Source organism: Pan paniscus, chromosome 12 (assembly GCF_029289425.2).
Source record: "Pan paniscus chromosome 12, NHGRI_mPanPan1-v2.0_pri, whole genome shotgun sequence".
In the NCBI taxonomy this organism is placed as follows: Eukaryota; Metazoa; Chordata; class Mammalia; order Primates; family Hominidae; genus Pan; species Pan paniscus.
The window spans coordinates 89766421-89780979 of NC_073261.2; the positions used below are offsets into that span (position 1 = coordinate 89766421).

The following is a 14559-nucleotide window of genomic DNA, read 5'->3' on the forward strand; positions in this document are numbered from 1 at the left end:
TACTACCTTTTCCTCTGGCTGGATGCCATTCCCCTGGATAAGCACATGACTTGCTCCCTCATTTCTTTCAAATCTTTGCTTAAATGTTACCTGTCATGAGACATTCCCTAGTTATCCAATTTAAAATCACAATCCTCCTCCCACCTCACCCACCACCAATGAATATACCCTATCCCTTTCCTACTGTCTTCTTCTCCATTGACTTATCACTTCCACCACCAAATTTAGCAGTGATTCAATTAACATAAACCAGATAGAGTCTGCAGAGCTTCATTATATGTGGTCTGTTAGGAAGACAACATATACAGACAATGTTGATCTCAAATGGGAAGCTGCAGCAGTCTCCTAACTCACTCTTGCTCATTGCTCCAGGTCACTCTTTCTTTCAGTTGGAAAGGATCAGCTTCCTAAAGCACAGATCTGATTGTGCATTCACCTGTTCAGAATTCTTCTTCATAGTCCACTCATTCTCTACAGAATAAAGCTCAAATTCCTTAGTGAGGCATTACAAACTCTTCATGAAATGGCCTGCCTTCCCTTTCAACACCATCTCACTGCAATTCTCCTGAGTAATCCTCTCTTTTGACCCCAGCACACCTGGGCTTTTGGTCTTTTCTCCACACTCTGCATGTCAGTACCTTGGCTCACATTCACATTATTGTTCTATCTGGACTACTTTACCAACCCTCACCACAAACCCATCCATCTTTCAAGCTTCAGCTCCTGGGCCACCTCTTCTATATAAATCGCCCTGATTTCCTAAAACCAAAATTCATCTTCTTTCATGCATCCATTAATCATTAAAAAATAAAAGTATATGTACTATGTGCCAGGCAGAAACAAGATGAAGGTCCTGGCATCAAGTTGCTTTGAGTCTTCCTGCGGGAGACTGGCATGCATGCATCATAACTAACATTTGCTGAACATATACTAAGTGTCAGTAATATATTAACTCATTTAATCTTCACAACAACCCGATGAGGTAGAGACTATTTCTTGCTTTCATTTTAGAGGTAAGGAATTGGAAGCATGCAAAGGTTACGGACTTTCCAAGGCTAGGAAGAAGAGGAGCTGGATTCAAACATTCTGAGTCCAGAAGCTCTGCATTTCTCCCCTTGCCATAGCTGTTTCATAGTACGTGCACTTACTCCATCTTCATTCTAATTTAATTGACCTGAGTTGACATCGATATTGTTTTATTTATTTATTTTTGAGACGGAGTTTCGCTCTGTCACTCAGGCTGGAGTGCAGTGGTGTGATCTGGGCTCACTGCAGCCTCCACCTCCCGGGTTCAAGCGATTCTCCTGCCTCAACCTCCCAAGTAGCTGGGATTACAGGCGTCCACCACCATACCTGGCTAATTTTTGTATTTTTAGTAGAGATGAGGTTTCACCATGTTGGTCACGCTCGTCTCGAACTTCTGACTTCAGGTGATCTGCCCGCCTCGGCCTCCCAAAGTGCTGGGATTACAGGTGGGAGTCATTGTGCCTGGCCCAATATTGTTTTAAAGCTTTCCAGGTGACTCTACTGTGCAGACAGCATTGGGAACCTCTGCTGCTAGGGGTGCAGTGATGGCAAAAGGGTGGATGGGCACATATGCCTGAAACATGGGGACTGGGAGGGGCTCGAATTTCTTTAATTGGCAGGTTGGAAAACAATGAATGAGTGAACAGGAAAGGACAGGACCCAGCGACAGAGGAGCTTCAGAACTGGGAGTTGTTCAGCCAGGCTGGGAGAGGAATCAGACTGTCAGAGAGGGATGAAGGGCCATGTCAGCCTTGAATGTCATGCCTAAAGAATGTGGAACTGATCCTTTAGGCAACAGGGAGACATGGAGGGCTTAAAAATTACTTTTGCATTCATCATTTTTAATAAGCCCCCTAGAGGCTTACTTGAGCCACTCGCTTGGAAAAAAATCTGCCCTAGCAGACATGTAGGATTTATGTAATGTTGGTGTTTGTCTGATCTACAGTGCTACATTGGGGAGCACCCAACCATACTCTTTGTCCATGAGGTAGAAAGAGCCAGTATCCATCTGGAAACATTTACGAGTTATAAGAGGCTTGTGCTATGTTTCCAAAATGCCAAAAATCCCTTGAGGACAGACATCTCTGAATGGGGAGAGGCCACATCTGCAGCCTTGCTTTCTTCATCTCTGCCTGACCGTAAAGCCTCCTCCGCTTGTCAGCGGATGTGGGTTGATCTGGTGAGGACGGGAAAAGGAAGCTGGCACTAGGTGGGGGGTGTGGAGGTCCTTTACAATGTGGTGGTGGCCTCTATCTGTTCATAAACCTTCATACAGATGTATTCCTCTGGCTGAGGTCTGAAACACTGCATTTCCTGTTGCCACAACACCAGCAGCCACCTTAGGGTCATCACTACAATCCCCCAGGATTCTGTGAAAGAGAGAGAGAGTGCCAGAGGGGACAGTAGTTTTTCTTTCTTTCTTGATTTTTCTTCTCTTCCCAATTCTTCTTTACTTCCCTTTTTTTTTTCCTAAAGAAATTCCGGCAGAAAATGTGAGCCAAGTAGGTAAGGAAGGCAGGGGAAATTTTGTCTTTTCTCAATATGGTGGTTCCTAAGAATGCACAAGGCTATTGAAGATGTACTCTGAGTCAGGCTATGTGGACTGGATGGACACTGTTGGTGGCCTACGCAGAGCATCGTTTTCCCTTTCCTCCTTCCTAACAGAATCCCGATTTGGTAAAGGAAATCAGTGCAGCCCAGCCACTGAGAGGAAGCGGGTCCATCCACAGCTCCCGGGCGGATGCCAATTCGAGGCATAAGGCAAGGATGGTTAAACATCCCCGCTTGCTGGCAATTGCTCCAGGCTTGGGCCCATCAGCACCAGGCCCTTGCCAGGTAATCATACTAGTTACTAGTCCAGGTGGGCTGTGTCCTGGGTTGTAACAGGCAGAATGGAAGGACCTGAAGCCTGTGTTTTTTGGGGAGAGGGTGCCTCTCTTGTTGGAAATGAACAAGGGGGCAGGTTGTTGGGGGTCTGCTGGCTGCCATCTTGTGACCACGAGAAAAGTCCAGCCGAGGAAAATGCTAACTCGAGGGGAGGAGGGCAGCCAGGCAAATCACAGAGAAATGAGTCAGAGCTATGATTTGTCTTGTGCCTGGGGGCTGGGCCTGCCCCTGGACTGTCTGTTATGTGAGATAATACATTTCCCTTTCACTTGGCTGGCAGCTGAAAAATTATTCCTAACTGCTACCTAACTCGCAGTGGCCGTCCATACAGTGGTTTTAACTAGAGAAGGCTATAATAATAGGGGTTTATACCAGAGTCTGCAGAGAGTTTTCTCACTAAACTGTTTTCTCATTTGAACCACCAAAGAGCCCCTTGAGGAGGTGAAATGGACATTATAATTCCTATAATTCAGAGCAGGGAAGTGACTTGGCCAAAGTCACAGAGCCCAGGTCTCCAACTTAATATTGCGCACTTTCTACCCTGCCAACTCCTCACACGGTTGTCACTGTAAGTTTCAAATGATTCTATGATTTGTTCTGTAATGCTATAATAAAATAAAAATGCCACTCTTCATTTGCATAGTACTTTTCACTTTTCAAAGCCTGGTTACATCTACAACTGAAGCAGCTCAATTACTATTGTCAAATGCAGAGATGACAGTCACTGAAATGTAAATGACTCAGCTGGTCAAAAGCTTGTGATCTAGCAAAAAAAGAAACTGAAGCCAATTGAGGTCTCCCCTGGGATTTTGGAATCGGGATTCTGAAAGCTTCAGAAGCTGTGAGCGCCAAGTTGCAGGTCATATGGGGCCCTGAATAAGATGTATAAGAGGACGGCAGAGAGAGATGGAGAGAATAAGTGTGTGGCCCTGGGAGGAGCAGGGGGAGAAGATCCCTTCATTTCTCACCACTTTCCAGGTTCTATTTCCAGTCTGAAGAAGGTCCAGCTGGACTCTGTCTCCTGTGCATGATATTGATGTTTTTGGGCCTTTGACTTGAGCCAGTTTATGTTGGTTTCTGTTTCCTGCAGCTTTAATTAAAACCCTTTTCATATTTATTGTTCTAGTTATGTCCTGTTCCCCTGAAATGATCAGTAGTAAAATGAAAACACTCAAAATGAAAAGGACACATGTGTTTGTCTTTTGGTAGCATCAAAGCAGAAGGTCCCCAGAGAGGCTGCGCCAACCCTGAAGCCAAGCTCTGGGAAGAAGTGTGGCAAGAAATCCTGTGAGCTGTCGCAGCCACTGAGAAGGTCCAGGATAATCAGGAAATAAAAAGTGGAAGTGGGTGACCTTGAAACCATGCTGTCAGAATGTTGCTGTAGAGTTTCCTCATATATTTATGACAGTAGTTCACAACCAGAGGTGATATGGTCCTGCAGGAGACATATAATAGTGTTTGGAGACTTTTTGGGTTGTCACAACTTTGACAAGAGAGGGGGATGCTGCTGGCACCTAGTGGGTGGAGGCCAGAGTAGAGATACTGCTGACCATCCTGCAATGCCCAGGACAGCCTCCACCACAAAGAAGTGCTCAGCCCCACAGGCCAATAGCGCCAGGGCTGAGAAACTGATTTATGAGAATGTTTATTTCTCGATGTATTTATGAGAACGTTATGCTTACTGACATTCCAATCTAGGAACTTCCCATAAATATTCTATGTACTTTTGTGATAACTAGAATGTGTATCCCCTTCTCCAGGATCACCTTTCACCACCAATAGTTAGAGAAAATCCTGCAGCAAAGATGTTTCCTCATGGGCAGTTGGGTGGGGTTTAAGACCTCATCCATGTACACAGCTGATGTATGCCTGTGCCATTAGGTTCATTGATTCATGTGGCATGTTTCTACATGTCAGAAAACCAAAAAGGGAAAGCCTTTTTTGGTCGTGTGTTTCAGACGGTTATTTTGTACTGTGTTAGGAACCTGACATATGGTAATGCTTACCACATCCACAAAGGCTTCGACCAATGGTGATTTCTAGAGACACTGCAAACAGTAATTACATTTCTGAAGTGGTAGTTTAGATCTTATATTGCCAGTGGGAAAAAATACTAGTTTGCAGGCATGCCCCAAATGAGCTCTAAAGAACCCCTTCCAAGAGTTATTTATCCTGTGTAATGGAAAGGGGCACGAAGATCAGTAAATCTAAAGGAAAGAGGCTAGGACCTCAAAAAGACGAGGTGGGCCATGATTGCTCCTCTTAGTTACCCTGGAAACCATGAATGGTTTAAAGATTCTCATGAAGCTTTGGAAGATGAGTTTCTCTCATCACAAAGTTCTTTGCCTAATGTGTTTGACACTGTGGATTAGCCTTGCCTCCTCCCCGTTCTTCCCTTTGGGCTTTGAGGTTTGTAGTTGCCAAAGGGCCGTCTACTGTGAATTTGGAGCTGGGTGTTTGGTTCTGCTCAACTATGATCCCTAGAGCCTGGACTAGCGTGAACACTGTGTGCTTTTTGGTCTGCCTTCAATTCTGAAGCACAGCAAAACATTCTCAGGTCCGGCAAAACTTTCCAGCTGAGATAGGAAGGAAGATGAGGGTACGTCTGCAAGATCCACACCCTCCCCTCTGCTGCTCGGTAGAGAATGGGCTCCTCTCAGATGACAGAGTTCTGAGAGGCAGACATAGAGCTGCCTCTCAGAAGCACATTCTTGAATCCCAGCAACCAGAGACCTGGGTAAAATGGAGGGTGTGGAGGATGGTGTCTGTGGCTCAGGAATTGAGGGCTGTGGAGGATTAAGCCTCAGGAATTTCCAGGGACCAGTAGAAACAGAGTCATTTAGAAGCAGGAGACCCAGCTCTCCAAAGGCAGCCACCAAGTGTCCTACTTCAGAGGGCTTCCTGGGAACAATCCCTGCTCTGAAGGAGCCCTCAGACTCTCCTGCAGGGCCCCCTGACTATTTTGGCCTGGATATATAGCGGCCTGTTAAATGAGATGGGATTGATCCCTTTGCTCTTCTTCCTGGGAAGTTTTAGAAGTGTAGAGTTCATGCCCATAGTAATAACTATCATTTACTACATGTTTCCTATATGCTGCACACGGTACACAGGTGATTTTACTTAATTGTCATGGTGATCCTATTGGGTAAGGACTATTGCGCCCATTCATCAGAGCAGGAAATTGAGACTTAAAGAACTTTAATAAACTGCTCAAGCTGGCCGGGAGTGGTGGCTCATGCCTGTAATCCGAGCACTTTGGGAGGCCGAGGTGGGTGGATTACCTAAGGTCAGGAGTTCGAGACCAGCCTAGCCAACACGGTGAAACCCCAGCTCTACTAAAAATACAAAAATTAGCCAGGCATGGTGGCGTGCACCTGTAATCCCAGCTACTCTTGAGGCTGAGGCAGGAGAATCAATCAAACCCCGGAAGGCAGAAGTTGTAGTGAGCCGAGATCGTACCACTGCACTCCAGCCTGGCGACAGAGCAAGACTCCAAAAAAAAAAAAAAAAAAAAAAACCCCAAACAAACAAACAAAAAAACTTGCCCAAGCTTATAGAATAAATATGTAGCAGAACCAGAATTCTATCCCAAACCTCAAACACTGAACTCCATTTAACATCTAATTTTCCCACTGTACAAGATGATTTTATCTTTGTTTTTAACTTGGTGCCAATATCCCAGGCTTTTTGAGATACTTTGCTGACAATTGTTAAAACACACACTGTAAAGTACATACCTTCTATAATAAAGTGGTCTTAGTTACAAGGTTAAGTGATTTTTCAAGCGTCATATTTGAGCCTGAACTCACTCACAACTCTGTCTCACACACAAACGTTATTTAGGGTAGAATGATGCACCAGGCATATTTTTAAGTGTAACCAGGCATAACACACCCATCTAAGTAAACATTTGAGTGTATTGTAATTGACTGTGTAATGGGATGTTAAAATAAGATGATCCTTTGGTCTTAGTTTCGGTTGAGGCCTCAAGACAATAGGTGCCAACCACTTCCATGTTCCAAAGTGGTCTCTTTGAAGCTCCTCTCACTATTGCCTGAAGTGGGCTGGGTGTGGGGGGGTGGGGGTGTGGGAGCCACCTGCTCCTCTTCTGCATCTAGGTAGGGGAAAGAGGAGGGAAAATGCCTACAACTTGTCTTTAAGAAGTTTTTGCTCTCTGATCTCTGACTCCCTCTCTCAGCTTCTGCAACCTCTTGCAGGGAGAGGTCATCAGCCAGAGATCTTGGTTCTCAATCAGCTCCTTTGAAAAGACAGCTTGGATGCCCAGTAACCCAATTTGAAGTGGCTGAGTAGTTGTGTCTCTGGAGCTGATGTCTGCCTCCGTGGACTTGGTGTCTGTCCCATGATTAAGTCCTCTACAGGAGAGGGGAAGAGCTTGTGGCAATCAGGACTCTCTGTGTGACAGAGTCAGCCTGGGGTTGTTTTAGCTCTGGTCTGAGTCAGGTGCATGGAGGGCTGAGGAGCCTAGGCAGAAAGCAGCCAGACAGAGCTTACCAGTTGCCCAAGGGCTGAGGGAGGAACTGTAAACCCCCAGACAGAACGGATTTATTTCATAACGTCTAGGGAACTACAGGTGAGGAATCCCCAACGCAGTAGGGGAGGGTATCTTCACAGCACCCATAGACATGCCCTATGGGAACAGGAAGCAGCTGTAAACCCCTGTGAAGCTCAGGGAACCTGGATGCTGGCTCACAACAGTACCAACTAGTGAGGCCTGTCCCTGCCTCTCACCTTTCCTCCCTGTACCCACTTCAACTCTGGACATGAAGAGACTACCGTTGGTGGCCAAGGGGAAGAGAGGTAAAGGCGCAAGGCAGAGAAAGAAAATTCAATCATGCCCCCTTTCCACTGCAGAAAGCAAGCCTGGATGTGGAGGATGAGAATTTAAGCTTGAATATCATCTTTATGTTTTTAAGGATCACGTAGTATTACATACATGTTAATGACTGAATTAAGATTGTTTGGGAGTGGAATATGAACAGGGTCTTTTAAAAAAAAAAAAATCCTCTGAGCATGGCCTGACAGATTTCATCCAGAGCAGAGGCAAGAACTGCCCCCTAGTGTGTGAGTGAGCGGTAGGGGGTGTCTGGGGGAAATTGAGGCATGTGAGGATGGCACGCTCTGTGTCTGCTTGTCCAAAGCACACCCTTGGGCTTCCCTTTCCTGCTCCTTCAGCTTGCTGCAGACACACTGGCCTCCCAAGCATGATTCCACTCAGGGCTGTTTCATTTGCTTTTCCCTCTGCCTGGAATGCTCTTCCCTGAGGGACCCACATAGGTTGCCTCCTGGCTTCCTTCATCTCACTGTTTAACATTCACTAAATCATGCAATGCAAATCATCACCCTGACTGCTCTCTGCATCCTACTTTGCTACTTACATTTTTCACAGCCCATTATCACCACCAGGACTCTTACTTTTTTTGTTTATTATGTGCCCCCAGATTGGGAAAATGGAAATGATTTTGTTCACTCTTCTTCCCAAGCACATGGGATTGGGAATAGCACATGGAGGTGGCCCAAAAAATATTTGCTCCTGCTGTTGTTGAATGTTATCTCTCTTCCCCCGAATTCTTTTTGTCTTTTGGAGTGCAGATTTACTCACTATGGTGTATAAACACGGCCGGTCTGGGCAAGTTAACTTGCACCTTTATGTCCAAAGCATGTTTTCTCTGTCTGGAACAAAAAGAAGCCTGGTGGAGGGAATTCACATAGCATTAAGGTGCCAGTGACCTGATCCCTTGGAAACTAGATGTAAGGTTCCCCCGAGGGCATAGGTATATATTTTTTCTTTTTGAATAAGAGAAGAAAGAATGTAGAAACAGAATGCCTTCTCACTATAGCCTGAAGGGCAGTTTTTATGAATTTTACCACACGTCCACACAGAAGTTTAGCCTTTCTCAAACTGAAGGAAAGAATTTGAGAAATGTTTACTAGAGTCTTGTCAATGTAGAGACCCTTATCAGGGAAAGTGATTTGCTGAAGTAGTTTGAGTCATAAGGAAGCATGATTCTTTCTGCGACAAGCTGCTGAGTTAACCTTCCAGTGAAGATAAAGGAAAGGTTTTGGAGACTGGCTACACAGAGGGTTTCAGGATGGAGTCTCCTCAGTGTTCCCTCCACTCGCACCACCTAACTCCCCCTAGTCAGCTTTTCCCCATCCACCCAAAAAGGAGATTATCCAAGAATGACAGAAATAAAAGCCCTCTTCTCCTGACAAAACTTCCCCTGTGAGTTCCTTGCCTCCACGCCTCTCCATTGTTATTACTACGGTGTCTCTACCTGCAAGGAGGTACATTTTTTTTTTTTAAAGAAATTTCACTTGGCTTGATAATTATGTTCTCAGGGATGGCAAAGACTAATCTAGTGCTGTCACAGAAAAACCAGGGCCATGTGTAATTGTTGCCTGGCAGGTTAAGAGTATGACTTTGGAAGTAGACCTCTTGGATTTGAAGCTGAGCTCCATCCCTTACTAGCTGTGTGGCTTCGGACAACTTACACAACTTATCAGTGCCTTCGTTTTTTTCATCTGTATAATGTTGATGGTAAGAGCCCACTTCATATGTTTGCTGTTAGGGTTAAATGAATTGATATATGAAAAGGGCTTGAACAGTGGGTGGCACATAAGAATAGCTCTGTAAGTGTTAGCAGTTATTATTATTATTATTATTTAATTGAGATAGGGTCTTGCTCTGTCGCCCAGGCTGGAGTGCATGATCATAGCTCATTGCAACCTCGAATGCCTGGGCTCAAGTTATCTTCCTGCCTCAGCCTCTTTAGTAGCTGGGACTACAGGCGAGCACAGCCATGCCTGGCTAATTTTTTAATTTTTAGTAGGGACAAGGTCTCACTATGTTGCCTGGGCTGGTCTCAAACTCCTGGCCTCAAGCAATTCTCCTGCCTCAGCCACCCAAAGTGTTGGATTCACAGGTATGAGCCACCACACCTGTCCTATTATTATTGTTGTTGTTGTTGGGGTGATGGTTAATCATTATAACATCGCCACCACCACCGCCACCATCATCATCATCACCACCAACATCTTGCAAAATGCTATGTGTGTTTGAGGGCCAGGATTTTCACTGTCTTCTGCAAACCACAGGGAGATACATTTTAAGACAGTGAGAGGGAGACCTTTTGAGGTTTCTCAGATTATGACCATCACAGAAGTTGCCTCTCTTATTTATTATTTATTGATTGACTAGCTCAGATTCCCTGGATAAAGAGATGGCAACTAGTTTCTAATGATCATATTAATATCACATAATTCCATGAATCTATTTGCTAAATGTATCCGATGAGTTAATGTGTAAAAGTTTGAAGATTATTACAAATGGTATGTTTCACAGCTTATCTGATTTCTTTATTATAGTCACATATAATTTTAAAAAATTAACTAACATTTGGCACTGATCAAACCTCTTTGCCACAGCTCTGTGGGGTAGGCAGTAATAATAGACCCATTTTATAGATGAGAAAACTGAGGCCAAGAGCCTTTAAGTAACTTGCCAATGTTAACACATTGAAAAAGTAACAGAGCTTCCTGCCTAACACCCACATGACCCATAGCACAGGAAGGGCTATTTTTGCCTTGACCTCACATGTAAGGCTTTAAATTAAGGCATTTGACATTCTTTCCGAATGGGGTTATTGACAGTCACAGAAATACAGCAGAAAACTGAAAAAAGTCTTTCATACAACTTGGACCCACAGTCTCCAGTACACTATGTATATGTGTGTGCATATCTATCTATCTATCTATCTATCTATCTATCTATCTATCTATATCTATATCTATAATCTCCTCTAATCATCTTCTGAAGAATATGGAGACATCTATATATATGTGTGTGTGTATATATATATAACCTCCTCTAATTGTCTTGTGAAGAATATAATCATGTCAAATTTCATTTTTGTATACATGTAAGTCTCTGGTTAGGTAAACATGCATATTTAAAATATACCATAATTTTCATAGCACTATTTCGATACTTCTTCATTTAGCAATGTACAGAGAGTCTCAACAATGAAATTTTCCTGGCCACATTTTGACACTGGAGAGGTCCCAGTGCATAGAACCATAGGATTGAGAGGGAAGCTTAGAGACTATCTTGTGTAACTTCTTCATTTCGTATGTGATGAAATAGAGATGGAGACATTGAGTGACCTCTCCAATGCACCACGGCTAAATGCCCTTCTACTGACAGACAGGCCCATTGTGTTCTGTCTTGTCCCCACTGCTGCTGATACTTGGCTCACACCTCCAAGTGTTAGCAAGGAGAGGGGAAGTTGCACATGTGGACACAGCATCATGGGAACATGTTGGGGGCCATGAAGTTTTTATTATATAAATGCTTTCTAAAGTAATCTTTTTTTTAAATATGTGTGGAATAAAAGATTACATTTGTTTTCTTTTCTTTTTTTGAGACCAAGTCTCACTTTGTTGCCCAGGCTGGAGTGTAGTGGCGTGATCTCAGCTCACTGCAACCTCTGCCTCCCAGGTTCAAGTGATTCTCCTGCCTCAGCCTCCCGAGTAGCTGGGATTACAGGCACCCGCCACCATGCCTGGCTAATTTTTGTATTTTTAGTAGAGATGGGGTTTCACCATGTTGGCCAGGCTGGTCTCGAACTCCTGACCTCAGGTGATCCACCCACCTCGGCCTCCCAAAGTGCTGGGATTACAGGTGTGAGCCACTGCGCCAGGCCAAGATTACATTGCTATAGAAGTTTTGACATTTCAAAACTCCTTTGGAGCTGAGAATCACTATTGACCCTTGTGGCCGCCCTGGGAGGGAGGGTGTACAGGCATTGCTATTTCTGTTTTTCAAAGAGGGAAACAAAAGTCAAGAAATGTTATATACATTTTCCAAGGTAATAGGTAGTGGCAGAGCTGTTACTATAATTTAGGACTCCTGGCTTGGCGCATGCATTGAACCATACTGCTTTCCTGTATTCAATGTGTCTTATAGGAATCATAGCTGAGAACCATTCTCAAACCTCATGTATTTTCTCTGAAAGAAACTATTCTTCATGTGATCAGTAACTTGGTGGAAAAGACAGATCTTCTTAACAATATTCATGAATTAAACAGTTTTAGGATAGATATTAAGCATTTCCAATCTTCCTAAGGTATTTTTATTTTTTTTAGTGGTGAGGCATAAGATATATTTAAATGAAGCTTAGTCTGGGAAACCAGCATATTGCAATAAAAAATGCAAGTCCTTGCAATCTTGTAATTCTTTGTCTAAAGCTTTTTGTACAAAAGAGGGTATTTTAATTCAATAAATAAAAGATGGGCACTTCCAGCTCTCCTACCAGCACTAGCTACCATTTGCAGCTAACACACATAGAGAGAAAATACACAAACAAACAGTGTTTGATCCTGCTTTGCTGCAGGGTGTTTTCATCTTTCAAGAGACCAAGGGAAAAACAACCTCAGAACTTTACCACCAAAACTTCCAAATTTATTGCAACACAACGTAACGGCAAAATACTATTTTCTTAGCACACGCAATTTTGAGCAACCACCACGGCCAAGGATGCTTGGTTTTATTTTTACAATAAGTCCAAAGAAAATTTTTAATTCCACTCTTGATTTAGGAATGGCAAAGATGCTGTGGGTTGTTCGGAGAAAACTGTCATGTCTAATTATTCAGTCTTATCCTCTCTCTTTAACCTGTGCTTGAGGCGTTTATTTCATGTTTATACTAGTTGGACACAAATCATACTTAAAAGAGATTTCATATCCTGTCTTCCTGTGAAAAGCTGAGCTACAATGGCAGACTTAACAATGCCAGCCTCTTCTTGGGCTTATCAGTAACAGAAGCATTCAGCCTAAGAAAACACTTTAAGTGTAAACAAGACACAGAATCGCACATCTAGCCACATTCCACTGAAATCTGTCTGAATAGAGAGAAGTAGAGATCCACGCGAAATAGTTTCTCTTTTAAGTTAGCATCAACGTGCCCATTTCTCATACTGCCATTCACAATCTTTATAAGCAATTTGCTATATTGCTATTACATTCCACATATTCCAAGCCAAGTTTTTAAAAAAGCAAGAAAATAGAGACTTAAATTACTTTAAAATTCTACACAAATGTCATACTTTTCAACTTATTTGTAACCATAATTAAATTGGTTTAAAGGAACAGTAAAAATCTTGTTATGATATTAATATCAATGCAGTTTATTTATAATTGATAAATATATATGTATATTACTAGTTGTTTACAAGGATGCCAAGTACCATCCACTTTCATCTCAACTCTCTTGAAACTGAAATTTGTACAGGCTGCTTACTCGGTCAAGCTTTGTATTGTAGTTTCTTGAAGACAAATACATTTCAATGATAATGAATGGAAAGTAACTATATACACAGCTTAGAAATTCATCAGACATACCTTGTTTGAAGAAGGCAATTTTTTTTTCAAAAAATTTTCACCACACAGAATGAATATTCTTTTTCCCTTAGGCTTTTCTGCATCACAAATCCCATCCAAATTATTCTAAGGAAGAAACAGGGAGAGGTCCAAGAACCTTTTCTCTTCTTCTCAGAGGAGCTAATTGAACAGCCCCATCAACCTCTCAGTACTTTGAAAAACACATTTTACACCCCCCCCCCCCCACACATACACACACACACATGCTCACACATACTGCTTCTCACACTGGTTTTAGTGCTGAATTAGGCGGTCCTCTTTCAAATTTCCACTCCCACTGCTTTTTTTTTTTTTTTTGGTAAGGATTTCTAAATATTCTTTTGTAGCCCAAAGCACAAACTTTCAGTAAGCAAATTCTACAATTTGACATTCTAAAAAGTAGAGGAGGACCACTTAGATAAAAATGGAAAGTAAAAGATATGTTTTAAAAATTACTTCAGCAGGGGCAATTCAATTTTTTCTTTCTTTTTCAAAAGCTAGTGAACAGCTGGACTGAACTGCACAAAGAAGGAAAACTGTGCAAACACTCTCAAACTTATTCTACTGGACTCCCACTTTTGAATTGAAAATATGTACTTTTTCCTACATATTAATGCTATTTTTTTGTTTTGTTTTGCTTCAGTCCTTTCTGCGTTTTGGCAAGTTTTATGAAATGACTCAATTATATGCTGGTAGTTACAGGACACAAGATAATCATAGTGGGAAGCAAAACCTGACTCATGTTTCAAAAAAAAATACTGATGAATAATCTCACATGAAATCTGCCAGTTTTAGTTATTTATATATTAGTGTCATCAATGAAATCTAAGAGATTCAGATTCAAAATGTGTATTAACGTATCACAGCATTAAAAAAAAATCAGACCAAAAAAAAGTACATCTGGCAGATCTTGAGATTCCAGTGTCCATCAGTGTGGCAGAGCATCTGTTTTCAAGCACAGAAGGTAGCAAAGAGTCATTCCTCCTCCTGCTGGGGAGTGTGCACTCACGCAGCTAGGGAGGAGAACCTTCTTCCATTCGAGAAGCCTGCTGTCCTCATCTGTTGGCCCTGGAACTGCTCCTTATTTAAGATAATTGTTTGACAGATCTTGTGCTCTAATGCCAAGTTATACATGGGATGGTTGCTGGCACGTCTTCATTGGCTATATAAAATGTGGCCGAGAAGATAGGCTCTCACGGTAAGAAGTCT

At 42.7% G+C, this 14559-nt stretch overlaps 1 protein-coding gene across 8 annotated transcripts in view; it reads right to left on the reverse strand.

Moving 5' to 3' along the window:
• VIT (vitrin) overlaps nucleotides 1-14069 on the reverse strand; it is a 114779-nt gene extending 100710 nt beyond the window's left edge. For all 8 annotated transcript variants that reach the window (XM_063594635.1, XM_063594634.1, XM_063594633.1 and 5 more), the window contains exon 1: nucleotides 13333-14069. The gene's annotated coding sequence lies outside the window, so the exon portion shown is untranslated. The remainder of the gene's footprint in view (nucleotides 1-13332) is intronic.
• Between the last annotated feature and the right edge of the window lie 490 nt (nucleotides 14070-14559).